Genomic DNA, 12,429 nt, shown 5'->3' on the forward strand with positions numbered 1-12,429 from the left:
AAACATTTTGATTGTGACATTTCCACTAAAAGAGCCCTATCTCTAAATTCTTCTAGTCAAGGCAAGAAGGTAATGCCACGGGAAATCCATTTCTACAGTCTCTTCTCATTGCCATATCTGATTTTAAAGATATTTTTCTAACGTGGAAATATTTGCATGGATCTCCCCCACCCCCCAAACATACATTTTATACCCCCCAGAAGCAAACTTTTCCTGAAAATGAGATAAACAGATCACACGCTGAAATAAACAAATACACTGCACCAGAATATCATACTTGCCTTCTGTCACTTAAAACACATCCAGGGGACACAAGCAAAGCACATCCCCTGCGCATGCGGCTGGCCTTCTCTACACAGGCCTGGTGGGTGGTTGGAATATCCGGTAATTAGTTTTACATGAAACTTTACTTACGGAATTGGCCTGCATATATACAGTCAACACTGTCTCTGCCGAATTAGAGACGACACATTTCACTCTATGAACAGGACACAGTCTCCACTCACTGGATGTTTGGGGTCAGGGAGGAGTAACCTGAACCTCCTCTGGCTTTGATGTTTGGAGTTGAACATCTGCACTGCTCATCGAAGCCCTCTGTGCTTCAGTTTCCCCTGTGTTCCATTCCCCCCGCCCATGGTTCTCGCCCCCCAAGCGGTTCTCCGGAGTCCCTTTCTGGGCCGGCGGGACGCGTGGACTGAGCGGGCCTCGGCCGCGTCTGTTCCGGCCAGGTTTGACTTTGCTCGCGCAGCGCCCGCGCAGCCCGCCAGGGGGACCCCGGCCCGCCGGGCTGCATCTGAGCAGAAAGCGTTCGAGGGGCGTGGAGCCAGGGTCCTGCGGCGCCTGCTCCGGGAACACCCCGAGTCGGCTGGAGCTCTCCAGCCGCTCCGGAGAACTGGGGGACCCGGGTCCCTGGCTCTGGAACCCGTGGTCCAGTGGTAGCGAGAGGCGGGACCCGCGGGTGGGTGTGTCCGTTTCCGCACGCCGGCCTTACAGCCCGGGAAGAGCGCCTGGAAGCGGGTACTTTGTTCCCAAAGATGGGTTTTGTCTGCGGGTGATTCGGGCTCTCGAAGTGCAACTTTGTGGCCGGGGCGCGGATCGGGCGGCCTGGGCTCCTGCAGAGGGAGGAGTGGATCCTGTCTGCGTCCTCCAGGAGGGGGTGGCAGGACTGGGGTTTCCCACAGGTTTTGGGGCGGCGGCAAGATTGGCACCGTACGGGGTCGCAGGCGCACAGCGACGCCCCTGGAAGCCCGCCCCGGCCCCCGCCCCCAACCCGCCTCTTCGGGGCTTTGTGGTGTGAGGTTTGGGGCTGGGATCCATCTGGAGCCCAGCAGAAAACTTTTCCTTTCCCATCCCCGGTGCCTTTTGTCTTTCTTGGACAAGGTGGCGGCGCCGCCTGAGCGGCGACTCCCTCTCCCCTGCCCGGCTCGCTGCGCCTGGTGCCCTCCGAGGACAGGCGCGCCTGCACTCTGCGCCCGGATGGCGGAGGCCCTCTGTGAGCACCGGCAGCAGCGCGTCCCATGCCCGGAGGCCGCCGGTGCCCCCCCAGCACGGGCATAGGGGCGCCCCCACCCTCCGCCCGCTTGCACCCCTTGCCGCCCGCCCCCTCGCCTGACTCATCCGTCCGCGGTGGCCGCCCGAGCCCTGGGATGGGGAGGGAGACCGCGGCTGCCCACGGCGGCCGAGATTCCCGCTGACGCCCCCGACCCCGCCGCCTTCTTCGTCCGCCTCCAGAGGCGCCCGACGTCCCGACAGCTCCTGGAGTGAGACCAGGACTGCGAACCGGGAGAGGCGACCCGACCCCCAGGGCCCGGTGCTCAGGACAGGTGAGGGGAAGGAAAGGGTGCTGCCGCAAGTGGGGAGGTGGGTGGGCGGCCACCGCAGCCGAAACCGGGCACTTCTTCAGCCCCCTGCCCTCCTCTCCGCTGCAGCCTCCAGAGTTAGGTAAACGCTGTCTCTCCTAAAGTTTGGGAAACAAACCAAGTCCGCCACCGGGTCCGGACTCCCCAGTGCCCGGAGCGCGAGAGAAGCCGTGCGGGGCAGCCTCCAAGAACCCGGAGTACTGGAGCGCCTGGCTGGGTTTCTCCAAGCAACACCCTCCTTTGTCTCGGTTCCTGAGAGTCAGCATTCTCTGTAATGTCCACAGCGTTAATTTGTGATTGAGCAAAGTATGGTCAGGGTTTCCTAAAGCAGTATTTGGATGGGGCAGAATCTACACAGGCAAAATGGAGAGGCAAAGCAATTATTTGCAAAATTCAGCACTACTCTTCTCCCTGTAGTCTTGTCTGTAAGAGAAAGGACTGAAGGCTTCTAAGATTTGCTTCATTAACCATTCTTTTGCTATAAATTGTTCAAGCCAACGCTTCATGTTGTGTAGGCGCAAGCTCTCTGTATTTACTGCTGTTTGATTTAGAGAAATGTGTGCGTGTGTTTGTGTGTGTGTGTGTGTTTTTATGTAACAATTCATTGTTCAGTATCAGGCATTGGTAATATCAGAGAGAAAGGCAGCATATACATGTAATTGACTAATTGTAATCAGCCCCCGTCCACCTTAGTCTGGTGTATTTAAAAACTAAATATGTTGGACTAAAGTGTGTCTTGCTTTGTCTCTTCTGAATACCTTCAGAAGTAGTTATGGACAACTGCATAGAAAACATTTCAAGAATTGATAATTATTCTTGTTTGTGAGAAAGAATATTGAATTCTTGGCTTTGCAATCAAACCAAATTCAGAGGCACACTTTCTATAGGGCTGTATGCATAAATATTACCAGAGGTTGTGAAAGCTATTTACTTTGTCATTTCTTGAATCATGGAAACACTTACAAAAGGACCTTCAGTTTGTTATTTGGCTACTGATACTAGAAAACATTATCATTTTGTGAAAAGTAGACTTAATTTTGAAACTTTTAAAACTTTACTTTATTTTCCCACTGTTTACCTACACAGAAGCATGTGGTTATAGTTTCATTCTTTTTAAACACCTCAAGTGAAGAATAGAAGTCCTTCTAAACAGAAAATAATGCTTCCATTAACTGGAAACTGTAGTTAAATGCTTTGACAATTTAACATTATGATTTTTTAACTGTAAAACATACACACTGAGAATGATTTTTAATCAAGTCCTACTAGATAGCTCATAATTATGAGATAATTTAGCTATAATTTGTAACCCTGGTTATTATTAGCTTTGTATCTAGGCTGGGAAAGCCTTCAGTAGAGTTGTGTGGGAAGTCCCTGTATGTAATTTCCAGCCAGTTATCATAGAAAGGATTCACCTGTTGCCTTTGAGGCAGGTCTAGGTCAATGTGTATAGTGTCTAAAGACACGCATAATCAGAAGGGATTCTTCAGGAAAGATTATTGTAAAGAGGGATGGCTGTACTTGTTATTTTAACTTAGTGGAATTTTTTGTAAAGCTTTTGAATACTCCAAGAGTTAGATTGCTATATTTGGACTTGTGTAGCTTCAGAATTTTGACAATAGCTCATTGGACAGAAAAGGATAACTACTGACATATAGAGGGAGCAGATCTGAACTGATTGGTTAAATACTCTACTTCTCATGATGACTCTTAGCGTAAAGGAAAGAAATTCATGCTTAGCTTAGAAAGATAGATAAGAACAAAGATAAAAGCAAATGTCACCTTTTACATTTCTTAAGCAAAATTAGTAGAGGATAAAAAATAAGCCCTTGTAGTCATACACATTACTTATCAAATAGAGGGTAGCATTTAAAAGAGGAAAAATAACTTGTGTAGCGACAGAAAACTAAGCCTGCAATGAGATGGACCTCATTTTCTTAAGGAATGTATATCTGATTTACGGTTTTATCAAGCAGACCCACTTGTTCCTGGACTTACACTATGTTTTGTCTGCTGAGATCTGATATGTGCTCAAAACCTCAGAAAACATCAGTGAGTGCTTGTTGTGGTGTCATCCTAGCTACCCCTCCAGGCCTTTTCTATGGGCTTATAGGCTGATGGAGAGCGGACTGATAAATATACCACAGATCACTTGGCAGCTGAGGTGGTCTGAGAGCAGCAGGGGACCAGTGCAGACTGGGAAGCAGTATAGTGTGTTGCAAAGGGACCTGGATGGGGAATTGTCATCTTGACTGAATCACTGATTAGGTGGCTGTGGGTAAGTGGGTAAGTTCCTCTGCCTTTTTGGTTCTTGGTGCCCTTATCTGCAGAATGAGGGCTTTGGACTGGCGATCTTTATGTTCTCCTTAAAAATGCTGCAAGGCAAATTCTGGCAGAATTAAAGAGAGACAGAAATCAGTGTGTATGTGTAGGAGGGTGGTTTGTAGGGTTTTGGTCAAAGGAAGCCAGGCTGGAGGGTCTTGCTAGTTGTATTGAATGGGAAATGGCAAAGAGAAGTAAAAGATGTCTGATCTGGGACATCTGGCCTAACATTGATTATGTGAATTGAAAATACATAATAAAATAATAATAATACCAACTTTCAGTTAGTACTGGGTGGTTTTCCATGAATTTTCACAAATGATGGCGATTGATTTTCATGACAACCCTCAGAAGTAATTAGAGCAGAAAGGTGATGAAGCCGGGACTAATACTGCAAAGCACATCTGCACCAGGATGCGCCACTGCCTTTCTGCAGGATTTGTAGAGATAGGAGAAGCTAAAGCTCACTTTGGAAACCCTGAGTAAACAGGGGAGAGATGTAAGGTTAGGGTCAGATTTTAAGTGAAGTTGAATTTCTGAGTAAGAAGTTCGGTTACATTCTGGAACACAGAAGTCTCCAATTATGAGCTCAAGACTTCCTGAAATGCCTTGAATTCTGATTATTGATGTTTAATCTGACTGCTCTTGTTCTGTGCCCGCTCCTCCCCTAAGGTCCCCTCTTCCCCAGCAGGAATTCTGGGGGTTTGACTACCACAGAGTAATTGATAGGACTCTTCCAAGAGCTTTTAGTGATGCTGGAAAAAGGAAATCTATGTATTTCATATAAAGGCGAGGATTCTGGGGCCACTGTATCACTAACTGATCGGGTGCGTTCTGCAAGTTGTGCTTTGGAAACTTTGTCACCAGAGGTGAAATTACACAGAAGGCATAGAAATCTAGCAAGCTGTAAGATGAGCGTCTGTACATTCCTTCCTATAGATCCCTAATCACTCTGCCCTGAGCATGAAGTACACCAAGGGGGGACAAGTCCCCGCTTACCACCCCACTCTGTTCACTACCCCACTCTGTGTTCATGTAGAAGGGAGTTACTCAGGATTCATTTGCTTGCATGTGTGAATATTTAACTAGGTAAAGCAAGAAAGGACTTATTGGCTCATGTGACCAGAAAGTCCTTGCTTCAGTCATGGCTGGAACTCAGAGACTTACACAACCCCGTTTCTTGGCCCCACTTCTCTCTGGGTCAGCTATATTCTGAGGCACTCTTTTTCTGAGTATGGAGAAAGATGACTGTGGGTAGTTCTAAACCCACATTCCTGCGCTTTTCATCTATGAGAAAAAGAGGTCCTTTCTCTTCCAGGTCCCATTTTTATAAATCTCCTTGAAGGGCTCTGATTGGCCCTGATCAGTGGTAATTGATCAGTGGTCTCTGTGTCTAGCAGAGAGTGCTACTCTGATTGTATTGGACTAAATCGTGTGCCCAACCCTGTGTATATGTGGTTCTGGTGCTGGGATGAGGAGGAGAAGGCTGGTTGGGCACTATGATAGGCAGTTCTGTCAAGATTACATAGAGGTATGGTTCTTCCCAAAAAATAATGCTGCCAATCAAAAGCAATGTGTCTATTATTGGGAATAATTCCTTCGTTTTTTGGGACAGCCCTCTGCACAATGATCTGGAGTTTGCACATGGAAGCATCGCAGATGCCAAGACTATGCATATCCCAAAAGTGGGACCTTTCTCCCAAGCAAGGTATAGCCCAGTTATGAAAAAATGCCCTCATATTTAACTTTATTAAAAGGAGAATTATTTCCAGAATACTATTGAATGGGAAGCCACCATTTATTCATATCTATGTACTTCTAGCAAATATCCCTGTGTCTTATTTCCAGCCCAGAGATTTTGTTTCCAAAAGCTCTGCCCATCTAGTGATGATGAGATTGGAGACCCCCTACTTTGGCCATTGTAGAGCCAGTGAAAATTTGAACAGGGAGCTGAAGTGATTAACACAGGACTATTGTTTATGCAAATTCATTGGGTTGTTGGAAATGGGCAGAGGGGAGTGGCAGGCACAGATTAGGATTATCATTTAGGAGGCATAAGATGATAGGTTTCCAATTAGAGTATTGGCAGCAAGAATTTGTGAGCAATATTATGAAGTTCTTGTGAGGTTATATCTCAGGGTGAAGGAGAATCTGTGTTGACAGAAGCATTTGTGCAATGAAATAGACCAGGAGGATGTAGACTAGGAAGTCAGCCTGGGCCAGTAGGTGAAATGGCTGTGCATGGTAGATAGGTTAATAGCAAATGGATTGTGTAGACAGGAGGTCTGTAGTCACCATGAGTGCTAGGGGCATGCATAGAACTGACATTTACCAAGGATTTACTTAGTATGGTAGCTTCACGTTACATACTTTAATGTTATTATATTAATGTTATATAAATCTCACAATAGCCCTCCAATGAGAGAAAACTCAAAGTCAGGGAGGTAAATAACTTACTGAAGGTTATGAGGCCATTAGACAGTACAGCTGGAAATCAAATCCTGGCAGTCAGACATCAAAGGCTTGCTTTAACCACTATGCAAAACTACCTCTCAACCTCAAGGTCAAATTCACTGTATCAGGCCACACTGAAGGACCAGCTAAAGGTTGGCCCTTCTGATAGGAAATGAGAGTACCAGAATTCCAGGTCAAATAGAAGGCACAGAACAGAAGTTATTAGGGTGAAAGCACATGGCATTCATGTTCAGAGTCTACCTGGACAAGAATGTCAAGGTAAGAAATTCTTGGAAAGGAAAGAATATCACATGCATCGATTCTGGGTTTAGGGTTTGGGGTATAGCAAGGAAAGGGAATGGGAGAATTATCAGGAAGTCGAACAGATGGGCAGATCAATAGAACAACTGGGGTTTGATTGTTGACCTGAGAACAGGAACTCTACCATCTGCCATGGCTTTAAATATCCTTCCTGGTGTAAGTCGATAAGAATATGGAATGGGCAGCTCCTCAGAGGGAGACAGGATTTTATTAGTTGTCAGGCACTGTCAGGGAAAGGAGCTAACATTTGTAAGGCCATGTGCCTTAGATACGTAATCTCACTAAATCTTCATTATAAGTTCCAGAAGGGTAAATATTATGCCTCCCCTCCACCACCACTTTTCTTGAGCCAGGAAATGGAGACTCAGAAGGTTAAGTGACTGGCCTAGGCTCCTGGAGCCAGACTGGAAAGTGAAAGAGCTGGCATGGAACCCAGACCTGTTGGAATCCAGACCTCTTCCTGGATCTTCAGGGAGTCATCCTGGTGCTAGCAGGACAAGGTCAGTATCAAGTCTGAGAGATGGAAATGGGAAAATCAGCAGGGGCATATAGTTGTGAAGGAAGACAGTAAGCTAACTTTTAGACATCTGTGAGATAAGAGCAGACTGTCTGAAGAGAATTGTCCAGCAGGATTATATCCAGCTTTGGCAGAAAACTTAATAATCTAGTAGGTTTTTTCCCCTCAGTACAGGATCTCTATCATTATGCAGGGTAGATACGTCAGCGAGTCAGATGTTTGGAAGGCTTAATTTAAGTCACTGATTTCAGTTCAAGAGAAGGGACCTCTGCCAGCTGCCATGGCCTGAATTTACCTTTATACATACAGATACTCTGCCCTGAAACATGAAAAATTAAGAAGTAGATACATATAGAGAGGGAGAGAGGACACTCGCTAGCACATGCTGAATGTAGTAGGTTCATGAAACACACTCTAGTTATAAAGGTGTGTACTTGAGGATGCTCTAAATAAAATGAATTACTAGTAGAATGTGAGTGACATCATATCGTTCCCCAACAAATACAAGGTCAAATTTGTATCTGCTTAGGTGTGTGACTGGATGTGTGTGCAATCAACTGTGTATATATGTACGAAAAGAGGAAGGGGAATGAGAAAGTGTATAAAAATAGAAGTATTTATGAGAACCTTGTAGCCTATTCGGAGAGGTAAAACAACTATGTATATAACTCTTAGAACAACTCAATAGAATAATATGTAAACAAATGATTATGATGCTTTGAAATAAAGCTGGTAGAGATATGGAAAGAATATTAGAGGCTCATGACATGAAAGCAATGCTGAATAAGAGTAGGCTCTTTCTTGTAAATAGTGAGCTAATCACAGAGGTGCTGATAGATTAGCAACTGCTGGGGAGAAAAAAAAATATTTTCCTTTTGAGAGTCAACATCTTTGGGCTTAAATACAAGATGAATCCAAAGAATCTCAGTACTGTCTCTAAGCTGAGGTTGGCATAGGAGAGACACAAATTTTGTTTCCCTTGGCAAAGTCAGTCAGATCGGCTTAGTGGACATACATGTGCAAGTATTTGTCATAAAATGGAGTTAGCATTTCTGAAGAGATGTTATATTTTCTAATCATGAAGGCGATACACACTCCCAATAAAAACCTTGGGAAATACATTAAGTATAAAAAGTCAGGGAGAAAATTTGCCTGTAATCCTGTGACCCAAAGGCACTCGTCACATTCTGGCATTTTCTTTCTCCTTATTTTTAATGACTTTTTTTCATATTGCTTAATAGCGTATTACAACCTACTCTGTTTGCTTAATCTTATGTCTTAAATATTTTCCAACTTCTAGGCAAGCTTTATTAATGTCAGTATAGTATTGGATTATGTGGACATATCATAATTTATTAACTAGTCCCTTAAAATTGGACTTTTAGGCCATTTCCAAATATTTGGTATTATAAATGGCACTTTGATTAATCTTTCTTCAAATTTCAGATTCTCTTTTTAGTGCATAAGGGTTATAAATGCATTTATATTCCATTTTATATATGTTTATTAGATTACTTCTTTAAAAAAGATTCGTGGAACGATAATTTCTGGGTCAAAGGGTATGAAAATTTCAGGCTCTTGATACTTAATGCCAAACTGATTAGCAAATAACTGAAGTTATGACTGACAGTGCATGGAACTACCCTCCACATGCTCTCACTAGGTGGTTGTTTTTATTTTTAAATTTTGAAAAGCTACCATTTTGAAAAAAGGAATAGTTTATGCTAACTGCTGATTTTGTTCCTTTGTTACCCAAATCTCCCTTCTAGAATGTAGACTGTGTGAGATATTGTGATTCATTTCACTGTTTAAAATTTACTTATAAGTGTTTCTGAACATGCAGATAGGGGCCCATGACAGAAAAAAGTAGCTTGTGAATGATTTTTTGAAAGCCAGTGTTATACACATCCTGTTTGGGGACTCTTCAGACTCTACTGTGGGGCAGCCCATGAGAGAAGTTGATTGATGTAGGTTGAGAGCCCCTTTTTGCAGAGCTAAACCCCTGACAGCCCCACCTCTGTAGCCTTGGATATTAGGTCCTAGTAGTCATGGAGTGTTCTAACTGCGCTTTTCACTGGGGCTGTAACCCAAGTGAAAGTAGGCCTGTATCTGTTTTGTCCATGGCTATATCCTCAGCAGGTGACCTTAGACCAAGTTTTGCTGGGAGGTGGGATCTGAAATGCCTGAGTTTGTTTATTTTATTTTATTTATTTATTTATTTATTTATTTATTTATTTATTTATTTATTTTTTTCAGACGGAGTGTCGCTCTGTCACCAGTCAGGCTGGAGTGCAGTGGCATGATCTCAGCATACTGCAATCTCCACCTCCCAGGTTCAAGCGATTTTCCTCCCTCAGCCTCCCGAGTAGCTGGGATTACAGGGGTACACCACCACGCCAGGCTAATTTTGTTGTTGTTGTTGTTGTTATTTTTAGTAGAGATGGAGTTTCACCATGTTGGCCAGGCTCATCTCGAACTCCTGACCTCAGGTAATCCACCAGCCTCAACCTCCCAAAGTGCTGGGATTATAGGCATGAGCCACCTCACCCAGCCATGAAAATGCTTGAGATTCTTCCCCTAGAAAACTTCTATAATGTTAGTCACTGATTGCCCAGAAACAAAGTTCCTGAATTTTGAAACTTCTGGTTTTACTCTCCTTTCCAAACAAAATTCAACCACATCACAGTACCTAGTTTTATGGCAATGAACTTTGACTTATTCCAGAAGAGGAATTTGGATCTTACACATACCTCTGTGGGTATTTTATTGTCTAAAAACACTTATTGAGAGTAAAGAGAACTATTAAACTTACTGTAGCAGTCGACTTGAGGTGGTTTTTGAGTGCCAGTTTCAGTTTTTCCACAACTACTATATTCCTACAAAAATAATTTACAACTAAAATAAAAAAATGTTTTGGTTTTCTTCTAAAAGTTGAAGGATATTATTATATTGTAATAACTCTATTCTCCTTTATGGATCTCAGTCAATAATTTTGAACAAAATTATTTTTGTTCATTTGTTCAACAAATGATTATTTAGGGAGATTCATTCAGTAGGTGCTGTTAAATTATATTTATGACTCATTTTGTCAAATGTGAGACAGAGCTTCTTACACAACAATAACGCAGAACACTGTGTTTCATGCCTTATACATTTATTTACTTATAAGACACATAAAAGCTCTTATGACATGCATTAAAAAGTAAACTTGACTCAGGAGAAAGTTTATTAATTAATAAAGGATTCATTAAATATTTGTGCTGCCAGCTGGGGATCCAGTAATGACGAAAACAAAAAGTTATAGAGGAGCTTACGTTGTAAATGGAGGAGACAAAAGGAAACATGTAAATGAGGAAGGCAATTTCTGGCAGTCAAAAGTGCTGTAAGGAAAGTAAAGAATCTGATGTCATAGAGAGTGCATGGGCTCATTTAGATCAGATGGTCAAGGAAGACCTCCCTGCATTTGAGGCATTTGAACTAGAACCTGCGAGAGAATAAGGAGCCAGCCTCACATATTTGGGGAGGGGGCATTGGACTAGGTTTTATACTCAGTGCACTGGAAAGCCATTAGAAGGTTGCTCTTTTGGAGCATGATGTTTGAGGTGAGTGTTGAGATGAAGAATGCAAAGTATTACTTCACTGTAATGATGATATTGGTATTGGGAGCAAAAACAATGCTCATATTACAGACTATATGTAGTTATGGTCAAGATATATCATGTATCGCTATATGGTTAAAGACATTTCATATACAGTATATCTACCTACAAAGGGGTTTTAATATAAATATAACATGTAAATAGATTTAATAAATATATAAATGTAACTAAATATAAATAGCAATTTCAAAAGAATATATAGAGCTTAGTAAGTCCACCATAGAGTTTTTGTTATTTGAAACTTGTGTTCTTTAACTGAGCCTAGCATATTGACTTGCACATTATATGCATTTGACAAATGTTACTGAATTAACCATATGGAATATTTTACTTGTAAGAAAAAAATTAACCTAGGATATAAAAATCACGTTAATTAATTAAATTATTTTCACATTTAATTATTATCACATTAAATAATTATCGCATTCAATTAATTAATTAATTATTTTTTGAGACAGGGTCTCACTCTGTCACCCAGGCTGGAGTGCAGTGATGTGATTTTGGCTCACTGCAACCTCTACCTCCTGGGTTCAAGTGATTCTTGTGCTGGGACTCCACAAGTAGCCTCCCAAGTAGCTGGAACTACAGGCACACATCACCATGCCTGGCTAATTTTTGTATTTTTAGTAAAGATGAGGTTTCACCATGTTGGCCAGGCTCGTCTTGACCTCCTGACCTCAAGCAATCCACCTGTCCTTGGCCTCACAAAGTGCTGGGATTACAGGTGTGAGCCACTGCACTCAGGAAAATCACACAAAACAGTATTTTTATGAAAATACTAAGCCTTTTCTTTGAAAAAAAAGATAATATGGATAATAGGTTCTTTATACTCTAAATATTAACGATAATTTTAAATTGTATTCAAAATGCTAAAATTGAAATATTGAAAAATAAAAAATACACAAGTATAATCATCTTCCTCACATACTTTTTTTTTCTTCCTGGTTAAGTAGAAATCTCTGGAAAGTCCACATTTTATATAAAGATTTTATTAATATCACTTGGTCTTATCATACTTTACTTGACTTGTGGAAATTCCTTATTTATTTTGTGAGTCTCCCAATTCTCGAACTAACCTCCATTCAGAACTTTTCATGCATAATTGAATATAAGACAATAATAACATATAACTAATGATGCTTGTTAATGAATATTTAGCTCAGTGTCTTCTGGGAGATGTATCCAAATATACTTATTAAGTCATCTGACATTTATTGTGCGCATAGTAAGTGCTGGCCATTGTGTTCTATGCTAAGAGCATAACAAGCTTTTCTCAAGAAACTCACAGGCTAGAGAG

General features: G+C 42.2%; 1 protein-coding gene across 5 annotated transcripts in view; it reads left to right on the forward strand.

Annotated features, from left to right (window-relative positions):
• The first annotated feature begins 958 nt into the window (after positions 1 to 958).
• TMEM200A (transmembrane protein 200A) overlaps positions 959 to 12,429 on the forward strand; it is a 78,268-nt gene continuing 66,797 nt past the window's right edge. For 2 of the 5 annotated variants that reach the window (XM_008007073.3, XM_008007071.3), the window contains exon 1: positions 1,024 to 1,823. The gene's annotated coding sequence lies outside the window, so the exon portion shown is untranslated. The other 3 variants (XR_012095042.1, XM_038000918.2, XM_073022468.1) reach the window with 3 other exon arrangements.

The sequence above is a fragment of the Chlorocebus sabaeus genome, chromosome 13 (genome assembly GCF_047675955.1).
Source record: "Chlorocebus sabaeus isolate Y175 chromosome 13, mChlSab1.0.hap1, whole genome shotgun sequence".
Lineage (NCBI taxonomy): Eukaryota > Metazoa > Chordata > Mammalia > Primates > Cercopithecidae > Chlorocebus > Chlorocebus sabaeus.